Raw genomic sequence first — 21,469 nt, 5'->3', positions numbered from 1 at the left:
GTTATTAATATTTATTTCCTCTGCTCGCTCCTCCCAGCTCCTGGTTGTTGCCGTGCGCCGATGCGTGGTTATAGGCTACGTAAGCTTTTAATATCTATGCGCTCGTGTTAACTGCACGAATACACAAATAGGGCTCGGTAAAGTCCTCGTATGAACGCGATTGTGCTTTCTCCGCGGCTATGCGCTCTCGGGAAGCGTCGCGATATTATTTGACGGACGGACGTCTCGAAAAGGGATCGCTCGGTTCTTTTGCTGCAGCGACGCCGAGTGGAGAGTGATCATCTCCTCTCTGTCTCTCTCTCTCTCTCTCTTTCTCTCTGTATGCGAACACGTATCTATCTGGTAATTGTATCGTTTACAGCAGCTGGCAGGCCTCTCGGCCTTTTTTCCCCGTTACGTATCCTGCACAGGGAATTGGGCCGCCAGCGTGATATTATAAAGGCTCGCATGACCCCATTGTTAGCATTACTTTTCATCGAGATATACGCGCACGTTGTTGCCGCCGTTCTGTATGTGCACGCGCTCGTAGGCTCACCCACGACCGTGCGTGAGTGAATGCGTGCGTGCGTGCGTGTCTCTCCATTAAATCTGCTTGTCGATTAATCCCATAACCGAAAACGAAGTCTGCACGTTCGCCGCTACTGTGCGTCAGTATCGTGAGAATAATTCAGGCAACTCCAATCGATGAAAACCGCGAGGCGGATAAGCCTTGAACTTTATAATATACACAGTAACGAAACACGGCCGCGCTCGGGCTTTTTATTGATAAAAAGCGGGAACTGTTTCGCCTCGATTGGAAAACCCGATCGCGTCGTAACGTATCCGGATGCTGGTCGTTATTGGCTATTTCGGAGCTCGTAGCCGAAGCTGTTTAATGATACGATGCGCCACGGCGTCGGTATCGCTGGTTTATTTGTCGATTTAACAGCTTTGGGACACGTTAGTTTATCGAGTTGTTTAATTACGCGACGTCGCTCCGCGAGAAACCGGAGCGCGGGGCGGTCTCCTCCGTTTATGGAATTCTCATAGTCCTCGAAGCACGGCCAGCGGTCACTAATCTCTTCTTACAATCGTTCTTAATTTACGGAAATTAATTGAAAACACAAATCTGAGAGGGGTGCCTTTCTTCCCAGCATCCGCGCCCGTCGTCCCCCATCCACGGCACCGTCCGCCATCACCACCCAGCCTACTCCCGCGCTTCGCTCGTAATTCTCGGTAATTAATAATCTGCAACAAGTAATAATAAAGCCAGTAATCCGGCTGCGCGCGGCGCCGCGGCCGGGCAGCGTTCTTAATTCTGGATAATTAATGCAAAGACAAACAAGAAGGATTAAAACCGTGCTACCCACCCAACCCACCTTATCGCGCTCTTTCTCTCGTTGTTTCTCCGTACTTTTCCCCCTTTTTAACGCTGCCGCTCGCCCTTACAACGCTTCCAAAGATGGCCGATGCAGCCGACACGAGAATATCCGCATCTTTTATTCCCCCGACTCCTCGGAAAATTTATAAAGTTTGGAATACAGGCGATTATTGTCCCCTCCGTCTTCTCCAAGCTCAATGCGAGACGTTAAGTCGTCGGTATTGAATGGCTCGCGAGGCGTCCGAGTAATCGGAACGCTGCGTATTCTAATTGCGCGAGTTCGAAAGCAATTAAGGAGAGCGTTAATTTGCATCCCGACAGGGAGAGGAGAGTGTGTGTTGGCTGCGCGTGCAACGATAAAGTCACAATATTATTATCGCGATCTCTCCGCATCGTCTGCCGGCCGTCTGCACGCGGTAAGATGAGATCGTTTCTCGAAGACGATGGGAACCCGTGTACGCGATACGTCCAGAAAGGAGAGGAGAGCCGGGAGAGAGCAGGATGCGAGCGGGCCCATGGCTATAATCACGGGGCCTCTTGATGGCGAGATACAAATGCAAGTCATCGGGGCCCCGTATTGTATCGCAATGGCGCCAGGCTCCCGTTCCGCGTTTCCCTTTCGGCGTTCCCCGATGCGTTCTTCTATCGTGCCGTGTGCTCGAACCTGAGAAAGGCTCCCAATTTAGAGCGTTAAATACGCGGCCGTGTGCTGCGCCGATACGGCGCTGGTATTTTGTATTTCCTGCCGCGCCGTAAACGCGTATTCTCGCCAATCACGATGGGCCGATGGATACGGTTAGATCGAACCGCAGTTAGTTTCTCCGGTCATTTCTCATATTATTTACAAGCTCCGGGGGAAAAAAAGACAGTTAGCAACCCAATTTGGGGCCCACAATTAGTAGTCGATTTGGATTGTTCGTAACACTCTACTCTGGGAAAAATTTTGACCGTTTCTTTTTGTAGTTAAACTTAACATTTCGGTTAGTGCCTCTTAAGTGAAAGTTATCTTTGCGTTACCGAATATTGACAGAACTAATTGAGAGAATTGATTAGTATTGCTTAAAAATTTTGGATATAGAATAGAATAGCTAATTGCGATTTTTAGTTGCGCGGGGTAAAATTCGTAAAAGATTGGAGTTTCGAACAATTCAAATAATTCGATTACTAATTGTGGGCCCCAAAATGGGTTGCTGTCTTTTTTCCCCCAGAGAGATTCTTTTGCGGGGCGTACGATTCGCCCGCGTTATTTCAGACCCGTATGTCGTATACAATTTTCGCATTTTCTAACGTTTCTATCAAGGAGGTAACCACTAGCTAAAATGTCCCACATGATTACATGATTTCATTAGATTTCATACAATTTCATCTAATTGCAAATAATTTTCTTATACGCACGTTTAAAAATAGGCGACGTTGTTAAGAGCTGCTAGATTTCCTCAAAACATTATATCTTTTTGATTTTACTAATAAGTATTTCCTGGTAGAGGTAATTTCAATTAGGATTGTAGCATTCGGTTAGGTAGAAAACGTGTTTCCTCGCTTCCCACTTTTTCCACCAGTCTGACCGTGGATTTAACGAGAAATAATTTTGTATCTACTGTTTATTGTTCTAAATTTGCGCGCAAAGGTGTATCTCTTAACAGCAACTACTTCAGTCTTATTATAAAAAAAATAATACGCGCTTATAGGCGTGAACTATGACATATACTTGGATGTTCACTAAAAAAAAGTAAATTTTTGGGGAAAATGAAAACAAGTTGAGAAAATTTTCGAATTTAATGTTTATCAAAATGAAGGCGAAGCGGTTACATGGAGATTTTGTAAGGATTTCATAATGATTTTGGACACGCTGTCCCATGATTACATCAAGTTCCTTACCCTCTTGGTTTCTATATTATTCTGTACTTATTAGATTAAAGAGGCACTCGCTTATCTTTTCGGATTACATTGCACGTACACTTTTTAAGTCATTTCAAATCATTTTAGCGTACATTAGCTGACGGTCGAATGCAGGCTGTCCGGTCCTCATTGATTTTATTTCGAAAGCACCCAATTTTCCGTCCCATCGATCCTCGGGACGCACGGCACGATTGGCGGCGTCGGTCGAAAGGGTTCGGGATGCGTTGCGTATACTTTTAACATTGGCCCCCGCATCGCGTCGCAGGAGTCAAAATCGATTGTTTCTGCGCGAGCCAGTGACCCACATTAAAACAGCTGATTGTGGCAGCGGTACCCACCAGTCCCATTTCGTCCTTTCCCCTTGTTGCGACGCCGCCCACCCTCGTAAAGAACTATCCCCAAGAGCGCATCTTTCTCACTCGCCGGGTAGGCCGGTGAAGCCCAACAACAGCGCTCACCGAGCGAGGGTCCTTAATCCTTCTCCGTTTTTATCGTTACTCCACGTTGGCGTCGCTCCTGCCGCGCAAGTGCGCGAATATTCATCACACGCAGCAATAACCTAACGCACGTAAAGTTGCGAATAATTGAAGCGATAGATTAATTAATTGATAGATCGACATATCTCTTGAAAATCTCCCCTCCGTGTATCAGCAGGACGATCGCGTCTCGTCATAAACGATAGAACGGACTGAGAGAGAGACTAGAAGAGAGAGGTTTACGTAAGGTAATAAATAGACAGATCGCGATAAAGCATTTTCCTTCGCCAATCGATATTGTCTTCTGGATTCCTTACGGTTTCGTGTCCCGTATTACGGAAAACATTCGACGCGGCTCTTCTAACCATCTCCTTTGGGAGACACGTTTAAGAATCCCGCGTTTGTACATGCAATCGCGTGTTCACGTCGAGTAAGCCGTGCCTCGATAGCAGCCCGGGTCTCGTCGTGGACGTGTCGTGCTACCGGCGCGCTCGGGTCCGTAAATCCTTTACGGCAACAATTTTATGCGGCCCGAGATTCAACGGGATCGATCCGAGGGTCAGTACGAATCCCATCTCGACTATATTGCTTTCTTATTATCGTAATCGCTCATATCCGATAGTGGAGATTCGCATCAGACGATTAGTCTCCTCTGCGTCCCTTTATTCTTTATCTCTCTGCGCGTTGTTTGCATACCTAGACCACCAGGTTATTATCTTCACGGCATCGTACTTACAGAGTCAGTTGGTGAAAAGGTGAACCGCTCGTCTCGCCTGAGTTGCCTCGGTCATTCGAATGTTGAAATGTAACCGAGTTTATAAAATATCCGTTTCGCACGTGTAATTTATAAATGATTGATTGGCCGGAAATGACATGAAAAACATTCTGACGCGATACATACCGCTCGATCATCGAATTACTATTAACTAGGAAATATCTCGACTGGCAAACTATATGTTTGCTGATACATATTTTCTCGTGAGCGCAGAATTGCGAAAGGTAACGCGACGCAAGAGAGCTTCTTAATCTGCAAAAATGTCGTTGCTCGGTGGCGTTGCGTAATTGCCACCCGGTACTATCGCTGTGGCATTATAATCGTCGTCGTCGTCGTCTCACGTCGGAATGCTATAGAGTCCGAGCGAATTTCAAGTTTTTCTGTACGCAAACTGCACGAAAGGCGCCCTTTCCGCCTCTCGCGAGGCGGCCTGTCACAACGATACTCGGTAATTTCGAGTGATTCGTGGACGACGTCAGCGAGCATATCGCACCCCCTTTCGCGAGAAGGGGGGGGAGAGCAGGGGGCCTTCGTGTGCACGCTAGCCACTCCAACTCGTTACATACGGTAATTAAACGACGCACGAGACCACCCGAGAAGCTAGGTGGCAGTTAGAACTTGGGCGTTTAAGAGAAATCAAGTCGTTGTTAGAACTCGTACGCTCGTCTCGGGCTGTATGCTTATCCGGATCGATTGCGCAAACGTCGCGATTAGCATCGTAGCCGCCTGCAATTAACGCGATTTACTTTCTTCGTTTGTTACGATCGCGGATAAGAATGTTATGAAAGGATACGGGTCGCGAGTAGCCGGGGGGACGGTCGGAGCGCGGGGACGTCGAACCTGGTACGCTGTACGGCGCGGCGGCGCCGTATTCGCGATTGTTTGCGATTTCGCCACGGCGAAATCGGTGCCGATCGTGGAGGCAGCGGCAGAGCTCTCGAGCGAAACGACGTCTGTTTGGCTCGCGTGCCGCCGAGTTTGGCGCAACGTCGCGCGTCAATCAAAATCGGGCTCTCGGGTAGCTGCTCCTATAGTAATGATCCCTACATTCGATGTCGAGTCGATCTTACGTACATGGACGCCTGATAGCCCCTGTGATATACCCTTGAAGGGTGCCCAAGCTGCGAGTCGTCAGCCCAGTCAGCCCAGTCAGCCCAGTCAGCCAACTCGACCGGCGTTCGCCGGTTTGTCGGCCGGGCGAGGCGAGGAGCCATCTTTACACGCGTGCGGTCCGCTCGCGTGATGCACGCATGCCACCTCTCCTCCTTGCTATTCCGCTCCTTCTTCCTCCGCGGGGCCCGTCATCTCTAGTTTTCTCTCTCTCTCTCTTTCTCTTTCTCAATTCTTTCTCTCATTTCTACATACGTCTTCCGGCGATAGCGGATGCCTCGGTTTTACGCGCGACCGTTTACGCGCTTTTCCCTTTCGCGCACGGCTACGAATGTAGGCTTACGGGATAAATACCGCCGTCACCGGGGGATATCGAGCGAGCAAGTTATGCGAGAATCCGCGGCAAAGTTGGTGCCTTTAGGTTCTTGATAGTCTTCATAGTTGTGCCGAGGAGGCGGGAGAGAGAGAGAGAGCGAGCGAGCGAGATGGAGGAGGAAGGCGAGATAACCGCCGATAACTATTATCGATCGTTACGCGCGGACCTAGATTGGACGGCGATCTCATTTATCCGGCGTAAGTTGCGTACGGTTCTGCTTAAGGTTTCGTCGCCGAGGATCGGATCTATCGCCTAGGTGAAGAAAAACGGGCGATCGCGTGTCGGGTACGTTCTGAAATACGGGGCGGTAATGCACGCGATTGTTATCGCGGATTGTGGTACGTTTTGCGATTTCGCGATATCGCGTAAGCAAGGATATTTATTCTAAATCAACGAGCTCGCCGGGCTATTACGAGCTCGCGCAGAAATATGCGCATTCGACAGCCGCGCGCGACTCGAGTCCGAATCGTTTTTGGCATCAGTCGAAATTGCCCTTTCATTAACACGGCATCGCGATCTCGGGGTGCCCGGCGAGGGAAACCGGCTCTAGACCGGCACGCCATTTCTGGTGTAATCTCGCCGAGTGAATCATCCGATTCCATCTTCCTTCCTCTCCCCGCGATCTAGGCGATCTCGGCGGGATCGGCGAAGGGGGAGGGGCGGCCCTCCCGTGCATACACTCCCAATCCAAGCATAACAGCATGCAAATAATACGAACCGATTCGGTCTACGACCTCTCCGGCGATGACCGAAAAAGAGGCGAGTGGCGATCCCGCGGCCACTCGCCATCTCTTCTTGCCGCTTCAACGTACCGACTAACGATTGTTGGATTGGTCTCCTTTTTGCCGCTTAAGTCGAGCCTTATTTTTAATCGCGGTGGGTTTTCTTGCGCGCTCGCGCGGACGGCTTTCAATAGCACTCGATGAAAAAGTTGGATCTTAATTTACGTTTTCCAGCGAATCGCTTCTCATCGTCGGCCGTGCCTAGCCGGTCGACGTGCGGCGCGCCGCAATCTTTTAATTCGCTCGCCGCGTATACGCCGCGCGCGCTCGAGATAACGACGAATAATATGTAATTATATCATTGTTCGGAATTAGCTGCCAGCCGTTGTTGTTGCACACAGTTCGGGGGCCCGCGAACGAGCAGCCGAGGTGTTATTAGCGCTTGACATTGATACATCCGACCACGTCGTGTTCGCAGTGGCGTGGATACCCGCGTTATCCGCTCCGGTATATCCGATCGGCCCGTCGATCGCGTCGGCGACGATTTCGCAGGCAGGTGCTCGCCGCGTTTGTCGCTTTGACGAGGGGCCCGAGCGATAACGAATCGCGGCGAGCGTGAGTTAATTAGGGCGGATGCAACAGCGACTGACGCGGAGTTGGGAAAAATTTTTAATAACTCGGGGCCCCGAGAGTGAAAAGATATTATTACGGTTTAGGAGGTTGTACAGACCGCGCGTATGAAAAAAAAAGAAGAAGAAATTTATTAGCCTCGGATTGTTACCGTAGTTCACGGCGATTAATGCGTTACGAATCGATGTTAATGCCCCAGGAATGATCAAGAGGATCATTTTCGATCGGGATAGAATCGAACAAAACGATCCGTTCGAACGCTGAGAATCTCGACTGTTGCGCACGGCGAGTATCCACGAGCGAGCATAGGCATGTAATTACGCGGGATTCTGGCTCTCGAAAGCGTTCGCTATTTATCAACGTCGCTCGTTATGGCGTCTTCTCGGGGGCAGAGCTATCCGGCAAAAGCGGGGAAAAATGATCGCGGGCGGCGCTCGGCTCGGTCTAGTTCTCGAAATCCTCGGGTGCGTTCGCCGAGTATCGAAATGCCGTCTCGGTGCCGTCGTCGATCGGCGAAAAACCCCCGTAGTCCATTAAACGATTTAATCTCTAATGGCGCTACGGTGCGCGACCTATACGATACATATACGTACCGCGGCGTCCGTACCGAGACAAGAAGCGAGGATCGGACCGCATAGCGCTGCGAATAAATTATAGGATGATTGTGCACGATCGTGACGTTTCGCGAGAAAAGTTATGGGCCGTATAGGCCGTTGAAATTGCTTCAATTACCAACTTTACGTTTTCCGACGTGCCTATGCGATCGCGCCGCGTTCGATCGCGATAAGAACCGCGCCGCCGATTTCTTTTTAATCCCAGCTGACTCCGGGACTCCGAAACAGTTCGCCGCGCGTAGCTGACGTCTATCGGAATGCGCTCGCCCGCTCGCTCGCGGGAAGACAGCGGCGGGGGCGGCGGATCCTCGCGCGGTGTCTCGGGCGATTATTATCGCCTGACACAGGCCATAAAGTACATTTTAATTCGCGCGCATCGCGCGAGATAAGACGGTGCCTAGACTTAAACCGAGCGCCGTGCGTGCTCGGGTTACGTACCGGGCGGTGGGCGTACGATATACGCCGGGCGGTCGTGGGACAATCAGACTTGCAAAAACGGGACTTAATTGGGCCTTTAATCGCGGCGAAATGATGATTAATCGCGCGCGAGAGTCTCGGGCGTAATCTGGGGTACTACGGGGGTACGCGAAAACGGGCCGCAAGATAAATCGCAGGCGTCCCCGTGGCGGGAGTACGGGGGCCGGCTACGTGTACGCCAGAAAACGATCGTAACTTAAACACCTGCGTGCCTCGCGCGTAATATCCCGCTGAATTATTTATCTATCGACAGATGATAGATACCCAAACTCCCGCGAGAGATGCGAGAAGAGAACCGTACGACGCGCGCGATGGAGCCCGCGCGCGCGCGAGCGAGCGCACTTAAACGCATCCGAGTGTGTGCCGTTAACTTAATACGCGGTTTCGTCCGTAACCACACGTACAATATATGAACGCCGGCTCCTCGTTGACTCGATCGTATCTCACGCCGCTAGAGGAGTTTAGACAACCGTTGCCCGCGGAAATATCAGCATTGTATAAACTTGATCCCGCATGTTGGGGGGGGGGGGGGAGGAGAGATTCTATACATATGCGATGTATTACGGGAATCTTCTGCTCGGCCAATTTCGGATATGAGAGCGAGCTAAAGAAAACGGGCGCAGAAATAGGAGAGCGGGAGAATTCCGTTCATCCGTCCGTCCGTCCGTCCGACCGTCCGTCTATCCGTCGTCGTTCGGGAGAACGAGCAGTTTTGTCTGCGCGGATATTTCGTTGCTTACTCTCTTTCTTCTCTTCCTCTCCCTTGACCGCGGTACTCTAGGCGGACCCTACCATCTGCCCCTTTTTCCCGCGTTTGTTGCCCTTTTTTTCTCGTTTTCATTCCCCGCCGCGTGCGCGGATACTTTGGCGTATCGCGCAGCGTATTCGTAAGATGCTTCGGGATTAATCGCGCGTTTGCTATCGGTTAGAGAATGTGCGAGTCGAATTTCATTTCCTTTCTCGAAGCAAACTGAAACGACGATATCTCGCCCGAATCGAGGCGACTTGGAGTGTTGAAATGTGATTTTTTATTAATACGTAATTGTTGTTACAAATTGAATTTTAACAGTAGGTAATAAAAGAATATACTCTCTAAAAGTCAAACAGTGGATTATCACGGCAAACAGTGAATAGTCACTGATTTGCAGTTACAAGTATACCACTGCAATTTTGTGTATTGCAACTGCACTGAGAAAAATCTCCATCGGATAAACCATGATTAAATAGTGTTTCCGACAGTTAATTTTTCCGATTACGTTTTTTGATTAAATTATGGATACATCCGATAGAATGCAGTTACCGATAAAATTTGATTGAAAAACCGATCATATTTTTTCATCGGATATACAATTTGATCGGATATATCCGTTGTTATTACGTAGCAGGATTATCCGATTATATTTAATCGGACATTTTTCTTAGCATGTAAATTAGTGAATATTCACTGCACCCATAGAAAAAATTTCCGAATCCAATGCTATTACACTTCAGTGTATAAAATAGGACCGAAATAGCGTCAGTCATATTTATTAAAGAAAAAGGAACATTTTAATCTTAAATGAGAAATTCGAAAATCTAGAATAAAATAATAGTATGTATTGTCTTTTGTCGAAAATCGTGGTGCCAACTTCGTGCGTTGTAAGATGGAGGGTAAATTTATTCTAAACCCAAGAATATATAATCTTACATTTACACAAGTTACTCTTGTCTCAATATAATAAGTCTTTATCTTCTTTAATTCGATAGAGGAGAATAAGAATTATTGATTTTATTTTGATATTGTCTTATTTTTATACTAAACGAGGTTGCGAGAAATATAAGTGCGTCAAGGATATTTTTGGTCTCGGTAACAGAAATCCTTTCCGCGAGTGTGTTATCAGTGACAACTCACCGATTGATTTTTAGAGAGCGCGTCAAATATTTTCGGAAAGTCGATCTCGCGATCTCGACATCCGGCGCCCGGTGGGTCCGTGGGGCGGCGCGACGACGTTCGAGGACGACGCACGGAGCGGTGCGACGCGGCCGCGTTCCATTCCAGTCTCTTAAGAAAGTTCGCAAACGAGCTGCCGCCGTTAATGAGGCGATATTTCAGTTTTTGAATAACTGACCTAGCCCGGGAGAAAGAGAGAGAGCCCGGAATACACGTCGAACCGGTTCCGAGGGCAGTCTCGGCCGCGTCTACCCGTGGAAACATATGTCTCAGCGACGCGGCTCCCCCCCATTCCCCCCTCATTGGAGCCTTTGTCCAACGCATTGTACGCGCGACCGCTCGCGCGCTCGTTCCCCGATTTTATCGGCTAGGCGCGCGTAATTCGCGCGTTGCATGCGTATCTACTCATCTAGCCTGGAGTCTTCCGCGCACCTATGCGCAGCCTTTCCCCCTTTTTTCGCCGTTGCTTTTATCGGCCGCGCGTACACTGTACGTACACGCGCATACATCATCCGGTCGATTCGGTACCTAATGGCCGTTTCAGTCTCGGACGTGTACCCTACGCTTCGATCGTCTCCTCCCTGGCCTGGCCGCGAAGTCTCCTCCGTCGAATCTCGTTTTCCCCGCGCTCGCGCGATACGTGCAACGAGAGCGCGCGCACGAGTGCACGCGGTTTACCGTTCTCGGCGCATCGGACGCGAAACGTTCCTTTTTTTTCCCCCCCGTCCGTATCCTCGCGCCGCGCAAGATCGCTTTGAGATCGGAGATCGATCCCGACGAGAGATGGCGAGGCGAGGACAGGCTTTTTTTCGTTCCGAATCACCGATCGTTCCTCATGTTAATAGACGTTTCATCGGCCGGACGAGGCCGAGAGGTTGTTCCTCGCTTCGCGACGAAAGGTCCGGACAAGTGGCGGGAGGGACGGAGGTGCCAGGTCGATCGAACGAGGCTGCTTCGGGCAAACAAGAAGCCGTTGCGGCTGCCGTTCGGTGTATACGCAACGTGGTAGCGTAGAGAATGAAAAGAAGAAAGGCGCTGGGCCGCGCACTGGTATCGAGAGAAAGAGAGGGAGAGAGAGAGAGAGAGAGCGAACGAGCGAGATCGACGATCGAGGGACACGGGCGAAAGAGATTCACTGCCGATCAGATATCGACGAATCGAAATGAAAACCAAACAAGCCCACCTCCCGCCAATTCGATCCCACCCGTCCTCGCGCCGCCGCGCCTCGTTCCATCGATAATTGATAGAATAAATTAAATCATTTGTCTTGGCGGGAAATTAAAAAGGTTATTTATATACGGATAGTCGGGGCGTACCTGGCCGAGCCTCGAACGAGAGGAAGCGAGGGAGAGGGGAAGCGAGAGAGAAGGGTAGAGAAAGAGAGAGAGAGAGAGAGAGAGACTGGCTAGCTACACCTACACACGTGGATCCGTTTATTTCCTCGTGGCGCATTAGAAATCCGCGCGGAGGAAATGGTCCCGGGATGCATCATTTCGGAACTAGCGAGTGGGCCACGTGAGAGGGTGAGGTGGATGCGTGAGACAGAGAGTAGATATACGCGCGAAGGGCGAAGAGGTGGGGGATAAGAAAAGATCGGGAACTATACGCGGTGGGTGAATCGTTTTGTTTTTGGCTCTTTCGTCTTTCGATTTATTCCTCGCTGATGAATCAGGTGTGGCTTTTTCTCTTTCTCTCTCGACCGAGGGCGAGATTACTTTTGTGGGCGGGTCGCTTTCTGTCAGTGCCTCCGAGGTTACATTCAGGTATATCCAGAAGGGGAGAGAGAGAGAGAGAAAGAGAAAGAGAGAATCTCGCGCTACGTTCGGCCTGTCTCTCTACGTGGGCAACTCTTGCGCTCCCGAGTCCTTCCTCTCAGCTTGTCTTCCTGATTTGATGTAAATTGGAACACGAGAGTAGTGATGGTACTGTGTGTGATATCCTCCTCTCGCGCCAACTATCAGGTACTTGTAAGCGCGCGCGCGTATATCAATCTCTAACATTGTACTTTCGTGTCGCGAACACAATCTCGCGCGGGGGATATCAGTTTCTTCGAGCGTGATGTCGATCCGTCGCATGCTGAAATAGTATCTCGTGCCGTTACGTCGACGATTGCGCGCTATTGTCGACGTGTAAGAATGCCCGTTATCATTCCAAACGGGAGGTTTGACACGAGATGAAAACGGCGCGATATGATCGCAGGGTTAACGAGGGGGTCAGACGAATTTCTTCGCGTACGGAGCCCGCGATGCGGATCGCCTATTGAGAAGGAATAAATCCACGGTTCAACGAGGTCGTAAAACGACCGGGCGCCGGCCAGGGAACGGGGCACTCTGGCTGCCACGAGAGAGAGAGAGAGGCGGGTCCCGGCGCGCGAGCTCACGTGTTTGAAATTACAATAAATATTGGGCGCCAATTAGCAGGGATGTTTTCACAGATGATACGCGCGCCTGATATATACCAGTCGTATGTATCTACGTGCCGCGATATCCCGCGAGGGGGAAAATGGTACCGAGACGCCGCCTGGCACGATGGTCGTCATCGTCATTACTACCGTCGTCGTTCGCTACGGGCAGCCAACATCGAACGCGGCGCCTCTGATGATATTGGTTTAGGCGCATCACTCCTCGCGATTGCTAATAAATAACGAGAGGAGCCCGCCGAGCGTCGGGACGGGCGACGACGAGAGAGCGAGAGGAGGGGGTGAGAAGCGATTGCCCGGCTTTAAGGAAGAGAAGGAAGGGCTCTGCGGCGGGTCCGGGATACGTATAAGGAAGAGAACGAGGAGGGCCCTACTTTGACGGGCCGATGGTCGGCCATGGTCCGACCGTCTGTTTTCTCAGGCAACAACAGAAAACGAAATATATGCGCGCGAAACGCAACACGCTCTCTTCCTCTCTCGCTTCCACCCCGCTCTCCTTCGCTCCTCTCTCGCATCTCTTCCTACTTTACTTCATTCTGCGCTCTCTGCTCCCTGTCTATCCACCACGTCGCCGTCTCGTCTCCGTCTTACCTTCCCTACCACTCTATTGGGATGCAAAGCGCGAACAGTGTCGGTCGTTAAATTTGTTTTCAGCCGGGACTGGCTCGGAGGCGATGGGCCACGTCGCGGTCGTCGTGAAAATGATATCTCGTACGTGACTTTTCGACGCTTGATATTAATATTATCGATATTATCGAATGGCAAATGCGTCACGGCAACGCGACAAAGATGTAATCCGATGAATCAATATGATTAACATGTCCGTAATTAACGAGACTCGGTATACGATTCTCAGCTGGTTCAACAGTCCTGTCGGATAGCTTTTGATGTATGTGGACGATGACACGTGGACAGGTGAGAGGTGTTGGCGAAAGGTTGACGATGACTCGACGCGCTAGTTTGAGACGAGCGAGCGAGAAAGCGATATCGCACGGAAAGCTTAAGGGCCAACAACAGGAAAAACAAAGCCCAGTCTCTCGAGAAGCGGCAGCGAAGGACGATTTGTTCGCGCCGCGGGAGTTCGGCTTAACGAAAATAAGCTAACTTCTCACATAATTCACTGGGGACCTGGTCCCGGGACCCGGAGCCCTCTCCTCCCCACCTCCTCCTCACGAAACGAGCGAAACGAACGAATACAAATAGAAATCATTAATGGTTTTGTTTCGAGAGCTCGGTCCCGGCCCCGGAGCCAGGGCGGAACGATAATGATTCGTTAATGATTGCCCACGTCGTCGCTACGAGATCCGATTCTTCCCTTCTGCAAGGTGGAAATGACTTTGTCTCGTCCGCGAGCGCAAACGCCCTGGCGATGGAACAATCGGGATTTCACGCGGATCGTGCAACATTTCGTCTCGACCGTAACACCGAGGCCCACGGTGTATAACGGGCGCAGAGGAAGTCGGCAGGTATCGGCCCGGGCCCCTTAAAAACACCGCATCATACATCATCGTGCTTTTCAGCACGAATGTTCGAGAGTGTTTTAAGCTGTGCGTGCGCGCGTTAAGCGATACCACGTCCATATCTGGCCTTCGTGATAATTTTCTCATAAACAGATCCGTCCTCGTTTATTATAGACTCAATTTATTGTGTCCTCGAATCCCACGTTTGTCTCGGCTGATCGGCCGGTAAAGTTTGAGCTTCGTGAGCGCTGTAATTTGTGAAAGGGCCTATTGAAATCCGAAGGAAGGAAGGAAGTGGAGTGCTCCGGAGCATTTCGCACGATGGCTGCACGCGATAGCCTTTTCCACTTTGACTTCTCGATTTGAAAATGATCGCCGGATATTCGACATACGGCTCGTCCGTCGGCGTTAGGGTCCACGGTGTACACACGTGAAAGCATTTCTTCCCAGCAGCCAGTCGGGACGCGGAGCGGAGCGTCGTATCGATCAATGACAAAAATGTTTCGAACAATACGACCCCGTTTCTTTATTATAGTCATCAGTCATTCGGTATAAATATTAAATTCGCTAAAAAACTCGCCTCGACGGCTACGGGGAGGTGGGGTCGAAATTGCACCGTCAGCCTGCGGCACAAAGAATACACGAGAGAGCAGCTGACCGATATCGTCGATCGAGGAGGGGTGTGCCGATCTCGGTGGATTCTGTACGATCTGAAATCGACTTTTGCGATTGCTGTCTGATAAAAAGGGATTACGCGCTGTCACGACGATGGAAACTTAGCCCTGTATCTCAACTCAATTTTTATCCAATACACTTGCTGAGTAATTCAGGGTCGGGTTACAGGCGTCGCGCTTAGCGTAGACCAACTCCGCGTATGCCGCTGTTCTCTGGAAGCACACCTTTTTCACACACCATTATTAGAGGAAGCGAGTTCGTTGGGCATCCTCAAGTGTGTGCACTTGTGCCGTGAGTTAATGCTTTATTGTCGCCTATAATTGCACTCGCGTGTAACCAACTTGCGCTTTCGCGAATATGCCAATTACCGGATGGCCTGGATACGACGACGAATCTCGGTGGCGAGGAGGCCCCCGTAAATATCCAGAAGCAACGGTCGCGTCTCCTCCGCGCCGAGTCCTCTCGAGCCAGGGGAATCATTGTGGCCGCTAGGAACAAAAGGAATTTCAAAAGAAGTAGCCGAGGGAGCCCATTGTCGTGGGAAGCGGCCGTTTAGCGTTCGATAATGAAGAACATCTGAGGTGGAGAGAGAGAGAGACAGAGCAAAGGAACGGAGAGTGCCTCGGGAGGAAACAACGAACGTGTCCGGGCCGCAACTATAAACGCGCGCCTCGTTCGAGCACCTACGAAGAGAGCACTTGGGCACCCAGGAAGGATACCGGCTGTTCTCTCTCGTCTCGACTAGACAATGCGTTCGATCCTCGTAATAGCTTTACAATTATGAACGCGACAGAATGGATCGTGCCGCTGGAACGAAGAATTTTTCTCCTCGGCTTTGCACAGAGCTGCCCGGATGCGCGGGATATTCCAACCGATTTTTCTACCGCTTACTTCGCCGTGGCGCGAGGCACGGCTGTAAATTCATTCAGTCCGCTTCGGTCGCAAGAAACATGCGAGTTCCAATTCCGCAGAGGTGTATAACACGTACTAAGATTTCTACATTCCGCTCGATCGAGGAGAAGAAATCTCCGGCCGCGACAGCGCGCTTCTTCCGCGACGCGATGCGCGTACACGTGTTTGCGTCCTCGATAACCAGGATTTCACGGCGGCCGATGATGGCGGGAACACATTGAACCGACCTCGCTCGAGAAACGGCGCGCCGTAATCGTTTCAAATAGAAAACAGGAAGCGCGAGCGCGTTGATCGACGAGCGAGCGAGCGAGCGAGCGAGCGGACGAATGCGCCTACTGGTATCTAACGCTAGGCAACGCGCTAAATAATCGCTTCTGTAGGCATAAGCGAGCACAATGGTACTCGGCATTAATTAACGTACAAATTAGCATCACCGGGGTTAGCGAACAGCAGTGATTACATTTTAATGATACCAACCGGCGGTGGCGGCGGCGGCAGCGGCGGCGGCGGCGGCGGCGGCGGCGGCGGCGGCTGCGATTCCTCGGGTTGTTGGCAGCGCGTTGAGCTGGATACATAGATACTCGAGGAGATCGCCTGTCCCACTCCTTTTTTCATATCCATCCAACGTAACGTCTATTGTCTCTCTTTCTCCGTCTGTCTCTCGTGCGCGCGCTCTTCCTCATTTCACGCAGGAGAAACGGCGGTAGCGGCTTGAAAGTATCGGAGTACCATAAAAACGGTTCTATTAAATTCTTTCGAAAGACGGCGAGTCCACGGTATTGCGAGCCGACCCCATCAGCTGTTCCCTGGTATCCCTTCACGTTGCAGCTACTGCGTTGTCGCGTGCACTCGCGGTGTAGTTTTTACTTGAGATTTCGTCTTCCCGTCGCAATGTCTCTTCGAGACAGTAGAACATGTGTCATTATCGTTAATTCTGCTGTCCCTCCTTTGTTCTTATCTTCCTTTCACGAAATTGAGTTTAGAGCCGGTATTCGCAGTCGATTCTTATTTCAAAATCATCCTAAGTGTTGTCTTAAGAGGCTAATACGGCTCTGTGATTGGTTCAAAACACGTTAAGAGTGCACTTAAGACGATCTTAAATATAAGAACGGACCGTGAATACCAGCCTATATCTTTGCCCGAGCGAGTGCTTGTTTTTTTTCTACAGTTATAAAATTCGCGGTTACTCGTTTCGGTTTCGCCGTGGACGTGAACGCTAATTGCGCTAATTCGCATGTAGCGCAATTGTAACATTATTTTGAACCGTCACGCCGGTGAATGCACTCCCGATTCTTTTTTCCCTCTCTTTTTTTTTTTTTAGCAATGTCGTTGCACAATTTCTTAACTTTTCCGCGAGCCCACGCGGAAGCATCGCGCCCAGTTTTACCATAGATCCTGTTCGCGCGAGAACGTTACATTGTGATAATCTAACAATAAGGCGCGTCCCGCCTGTTCCTTCGGTCACGCTCTCGCGCGCGTAACATACCGATGCGCTCGCGGCACGTGGTGCACGCAAGACGTTTCGATTCACCAGAGGCACGGCTGAATGCAATTGATGCGAGCACGTCGTTTCATTTCTAATTGCGAGCGCACAGCCGCAAGTAAGAATTTCTTGTCACTTGACTTTTAACACTGACAAGCAAATTGACGTCGGAAATATTATTGTAGAACAAATTACTCACGTTGCGCCCCGTAATTGTTTAGATCGGCGTAATTGTGCATTGCGCCGATTAATTTCTGGGTGTTAGAAATTTGTAATAAAGCCATCACATAATAACGTCACGCTAATGCCGTTGATAATCACAGTAGCGTGTGAGTAACGTTAAATTTTCTTGCATTTAATACTCGTTTAACTGATAACGTGCGCTGCTACCGTGCGAGTTCGCTTCTTTCCGGAATCCCCGTGCGTTCTTAATTAGCTTCCTCGCCCTCGACATTGTAATGCACCTAGCGAGGTCGTTAATACGCGAGTCGTTAATACGGCCAGTCCAGAGCGCATTAGCGTTACGCGTGCACTCTTTAAGCTTTCGTGCGTTTAGGCATTAGCATACGTTCGTATACAACGACGATGCATTCTGGAAGCGTCGAGTGAACGACGCGTGGGATGAAAAAGAAATCAAACTTCATATTATTCCGTCCCGCTAGAATTTCATTTGTGAGGCACCGTCGCGCGTATCGTGTAAGGACCTGGGCCGAATGGCTGTCTTGTACTCTTAAGACAATGTTTTGTGTTTTAAATCCTTGTCTTAAGCCCGGTCTGCAACGAGACAGAAGTCGGAAGTCAGAAATCGTAAACCGTAAGTTGGAAATCATGAAGAAAAATGTTGATCCACAATGAGTCATAAGTCACTGTAATCCAATCAGAGACGAGGAAATTTATAGGCAATCATTTGCCTCAACAAGCTTGATGAGTCCCAAATCATTCATATTCTCGTTGGATGCAGCGATTTTCATCGTTAAACAAGTTTGGTTAAACACCGTTTTGTTGAACAACACTTGAAAAATACCTAGGCTCAACGTTATGTTCCGAAATGTTTCTTTGTAGAAAAATTTCACTTAAAAGATTATAATACACTTACACGCATATAATACAAATTGTCAGTAAGTACAAATTAAATATTTTGGAATATAACCGTAACCCCAAGAATGTCTTGGGTGGCTTGGCGCTCTCGATAAAAATGGCGGGCATATGATTGGCTCTAAGTGGTCTATCATAAGCTACGTATAAGCTATAAGTCAGAAGGATTGTATTTTGGCAATCTTTATGATCGCCGCGTTCCGACTCGTGAGTATCTTATAACAGGCTTATAACTCGCTTGTGTCTTCTGACTACTGACTTCTGTCTCATTGTAGGCCGAACTTAAAAGTAACGCACAATAACTGTCTTGTGACTTAAGGATACAAGGCAGCTATTCTGCTCAGGCCCTTACAATGTCACGAAATTGCCGTGCGACGGAATTCACCTTTACGAGAGTATCGATCGAGTCCCTCGAGTCTGGAAGCGCCGCGCGGAGGAGAACTTCCGTTCTTACCGTCCACGTCGACGGCGCGGCGCGGCGCGGCGGCGGTCTCGCCGCGTACGAGGCACCTTAATTATTAAAGAACCCGATCCTAGATGCTGGGAATCGCGAGGCGTTACGCGACGTACCTCCCTCCGTCCGCGCGCTCCGAACTCGTTTCCTCCTCTCGACGCTGTTCTCCACGCGGACAGCTCGTACAGCCCGCGTTCGTCTACCGCGAGCTCCCCGCCTTTTACGTCCGAGAGAGGATCCTCGCACGATAATTAACGGTCGCGTTATTTCTCGTCCCGTGCCTCTTTCCAGCCGCGGCTTTCAGCGGCGCGACTTCTCGCACAGCTCGGCCGCGTAACGAACGGAGAATCAGATTGTCATCGAAACGACGGAAACGCGCCTCCACGTGGAATGGCGGACGTGTCAATGGTATTACGTCACCCATACATTATGCACGGGATCTTCTCCGTAACGTTTGACGTGCACGAGACAACGTATGAAAGACGCGGTGTCGGCGCTTACGTCGCGCGATTCCGTTAGCTCTTCGGATAGCGAACGATTTTCTTTTAATTACCGCTGCATTGTTTGTTGCATACATATTGCGCAGTCTCAGTATATTCTAGGAAATAATGAGAGTCGAAAAGTCTTGATATAAAATTCTACCTGTCGTCTGTTATTGATTTTCACTGACCGACATCGATTTTTGCTGCTCAGCTGACTTTGCTTTCGACGCTATAATATACATTAGAAAAATTGGAGATTCGCAAATCGATTGCTAATACAACAGTAAATGTTAACTGATTCTATATATTATTTAATTCTTTCTCTGATTACAAGTTTGAATAATTTATTAATTACTTAAGAAGACTCATGAAATTTAATATCAAATTAAAATTTTGGTAATCAAGTTTACCTTAGTTTCACTTGATTAAAATACATTAAAATTAATTTGCTGGTTCTGTTATTATTATGTTGAAATTTTTACATCCCGGGAGGAATAAAATTGTACGGTTTCGATCAATTAAAAAAAAATTGAGCCGTATTTCTTTATGATTCGATTTTACTGACCTGATTTATTAAAATCATACGCAATTCCTCAGGCAAACATTCGCGCGAAAATATGTAACACAATAATTAATTAATGTACATGAATATCTCCTCGATCAAAATAAGGCAACTTTTATGCGGCAAATAAACGCGTTTAATGCGAAACGGTTAATTCATCCTACAATTTCTAATGCATACAATAGAAAATTTGACATTTATCTTACACACGAGTTAATTATTTCGTGACGGCAACCGATTTGACTGACAACCGTACGGCTTGTACCACGTTGTTGTCATTCACATAGCGAGACTCAAGCGTGTAGGCAGGCATCTGCTTTTCTCATTGCTTCTCGAGATGCAATTGCGACGGGTATTAAGAGGCACCAAACACGATTCTTTCCTTACGCTTCAATGCTATTCAAATTATCAGTTATCGATCTACAGGAGTAATCTTTGTATGTTTGAAGATTTATTTTTAATTACGATTTTCATATGAAAATTTTCGACTCTAATTCTTCAAAATATGCTATTACAAGTACGATGATTGCAGGACATTCATCTTATAATTAATAAAAAGCGTTGTACGCGCCCAGAAAAAAGTTTCTTTGAAATCAAACAAATTTTCTTTGAATTTTGACCTTACTAGATTTTATATTTAATTTCAAAGAAATGTCTTCTTTACCTTAACCAAAATTTTATTCGATTAAGATTGAAATTTTTAAGAAAATTCATATCTATTCAAATCTAGCAAATGTTTTAACAAAAGTGAACAAAAATTTAGCAGAGTCAAAGAAGCATGATTTCAGCAAATTATCTCATTTGTTTAATCCAAATAAATCTTTTTCTGGGTGTAAGTCGGGAGGGTAATATTATTATTATTATGTTAATAGTGTTAACAAGTCCGACGAAACTAATACTTGGAAATTAGCGTCGCGAAAATCGCGTCGCTAATGATGATTAGCCGTGTAATTTCATCGGCGCGATAGCCGCGCGTCCTTCGAGCGGAGAAAAGTCCCGAGCCAGCCGGCACGAATAAATCGTCCGTGGTTACACGTGCTTTTTCCACTTGGCCCGTCCGTCCGTCCGCGTGCGTATGTGCACGGGCCTCTTAAGATCTTAAGCGCGACGGAGCCTGGGAGTTATGGTAACCGTAAATAATCCCACGGGCACGGTAATGGCAATACCTGGGCGCGCGGGCATCGTGATTGTGCGCGACGCGCGGTTATTTGCCCGCGCCGCGCGACGGTTCGACTCGGGGGATTTCAGATAGACACTGTGTTATTATAGACGGTCCTTTTATCCGGCGCACTGCGCCGGATGCTTATCGGCGATGCATTTTTCGCCGGCCGCGAGTAAAGCGGGGCTGCCGGCCGCGGGGATCGGAGAATACGCGTCGCGGATACCGTATGTGCTCCACGTTAATAACACACGCCCCCTTCGATACCGCCCGTCTTGATTGCCGACACGCTCCCCCCTGGAAATTGGAGTCATCCTTCCTTCGTACTCGCGCTGTTCAATTCTGCTCGAGTACGTCGGACTTGTCATAAATTCGAGACTAAAATTGCTCCGCGCAGGA

This window comes from Vollenhovia emeryi, unplaced genomic scaffold (genome assembly GCF_000949405.1).
Source record: "Vollenhovia emeryi isolate VEMERY1.0 unplaced genomic scaffold, V.emery_V1.0 DF939167.1, whole genome shotgun sequence".
In the NCBI taxonomy this organism is placed as follows: Eukaryota; Metazoa; Arthropoda; class Insecta; order Hymenoptera; family Formicidae; genus Vollenhovia; species Vollenhovia emeryi.
Note: the sequence above shows the minus strand (reverse complement) of the source record.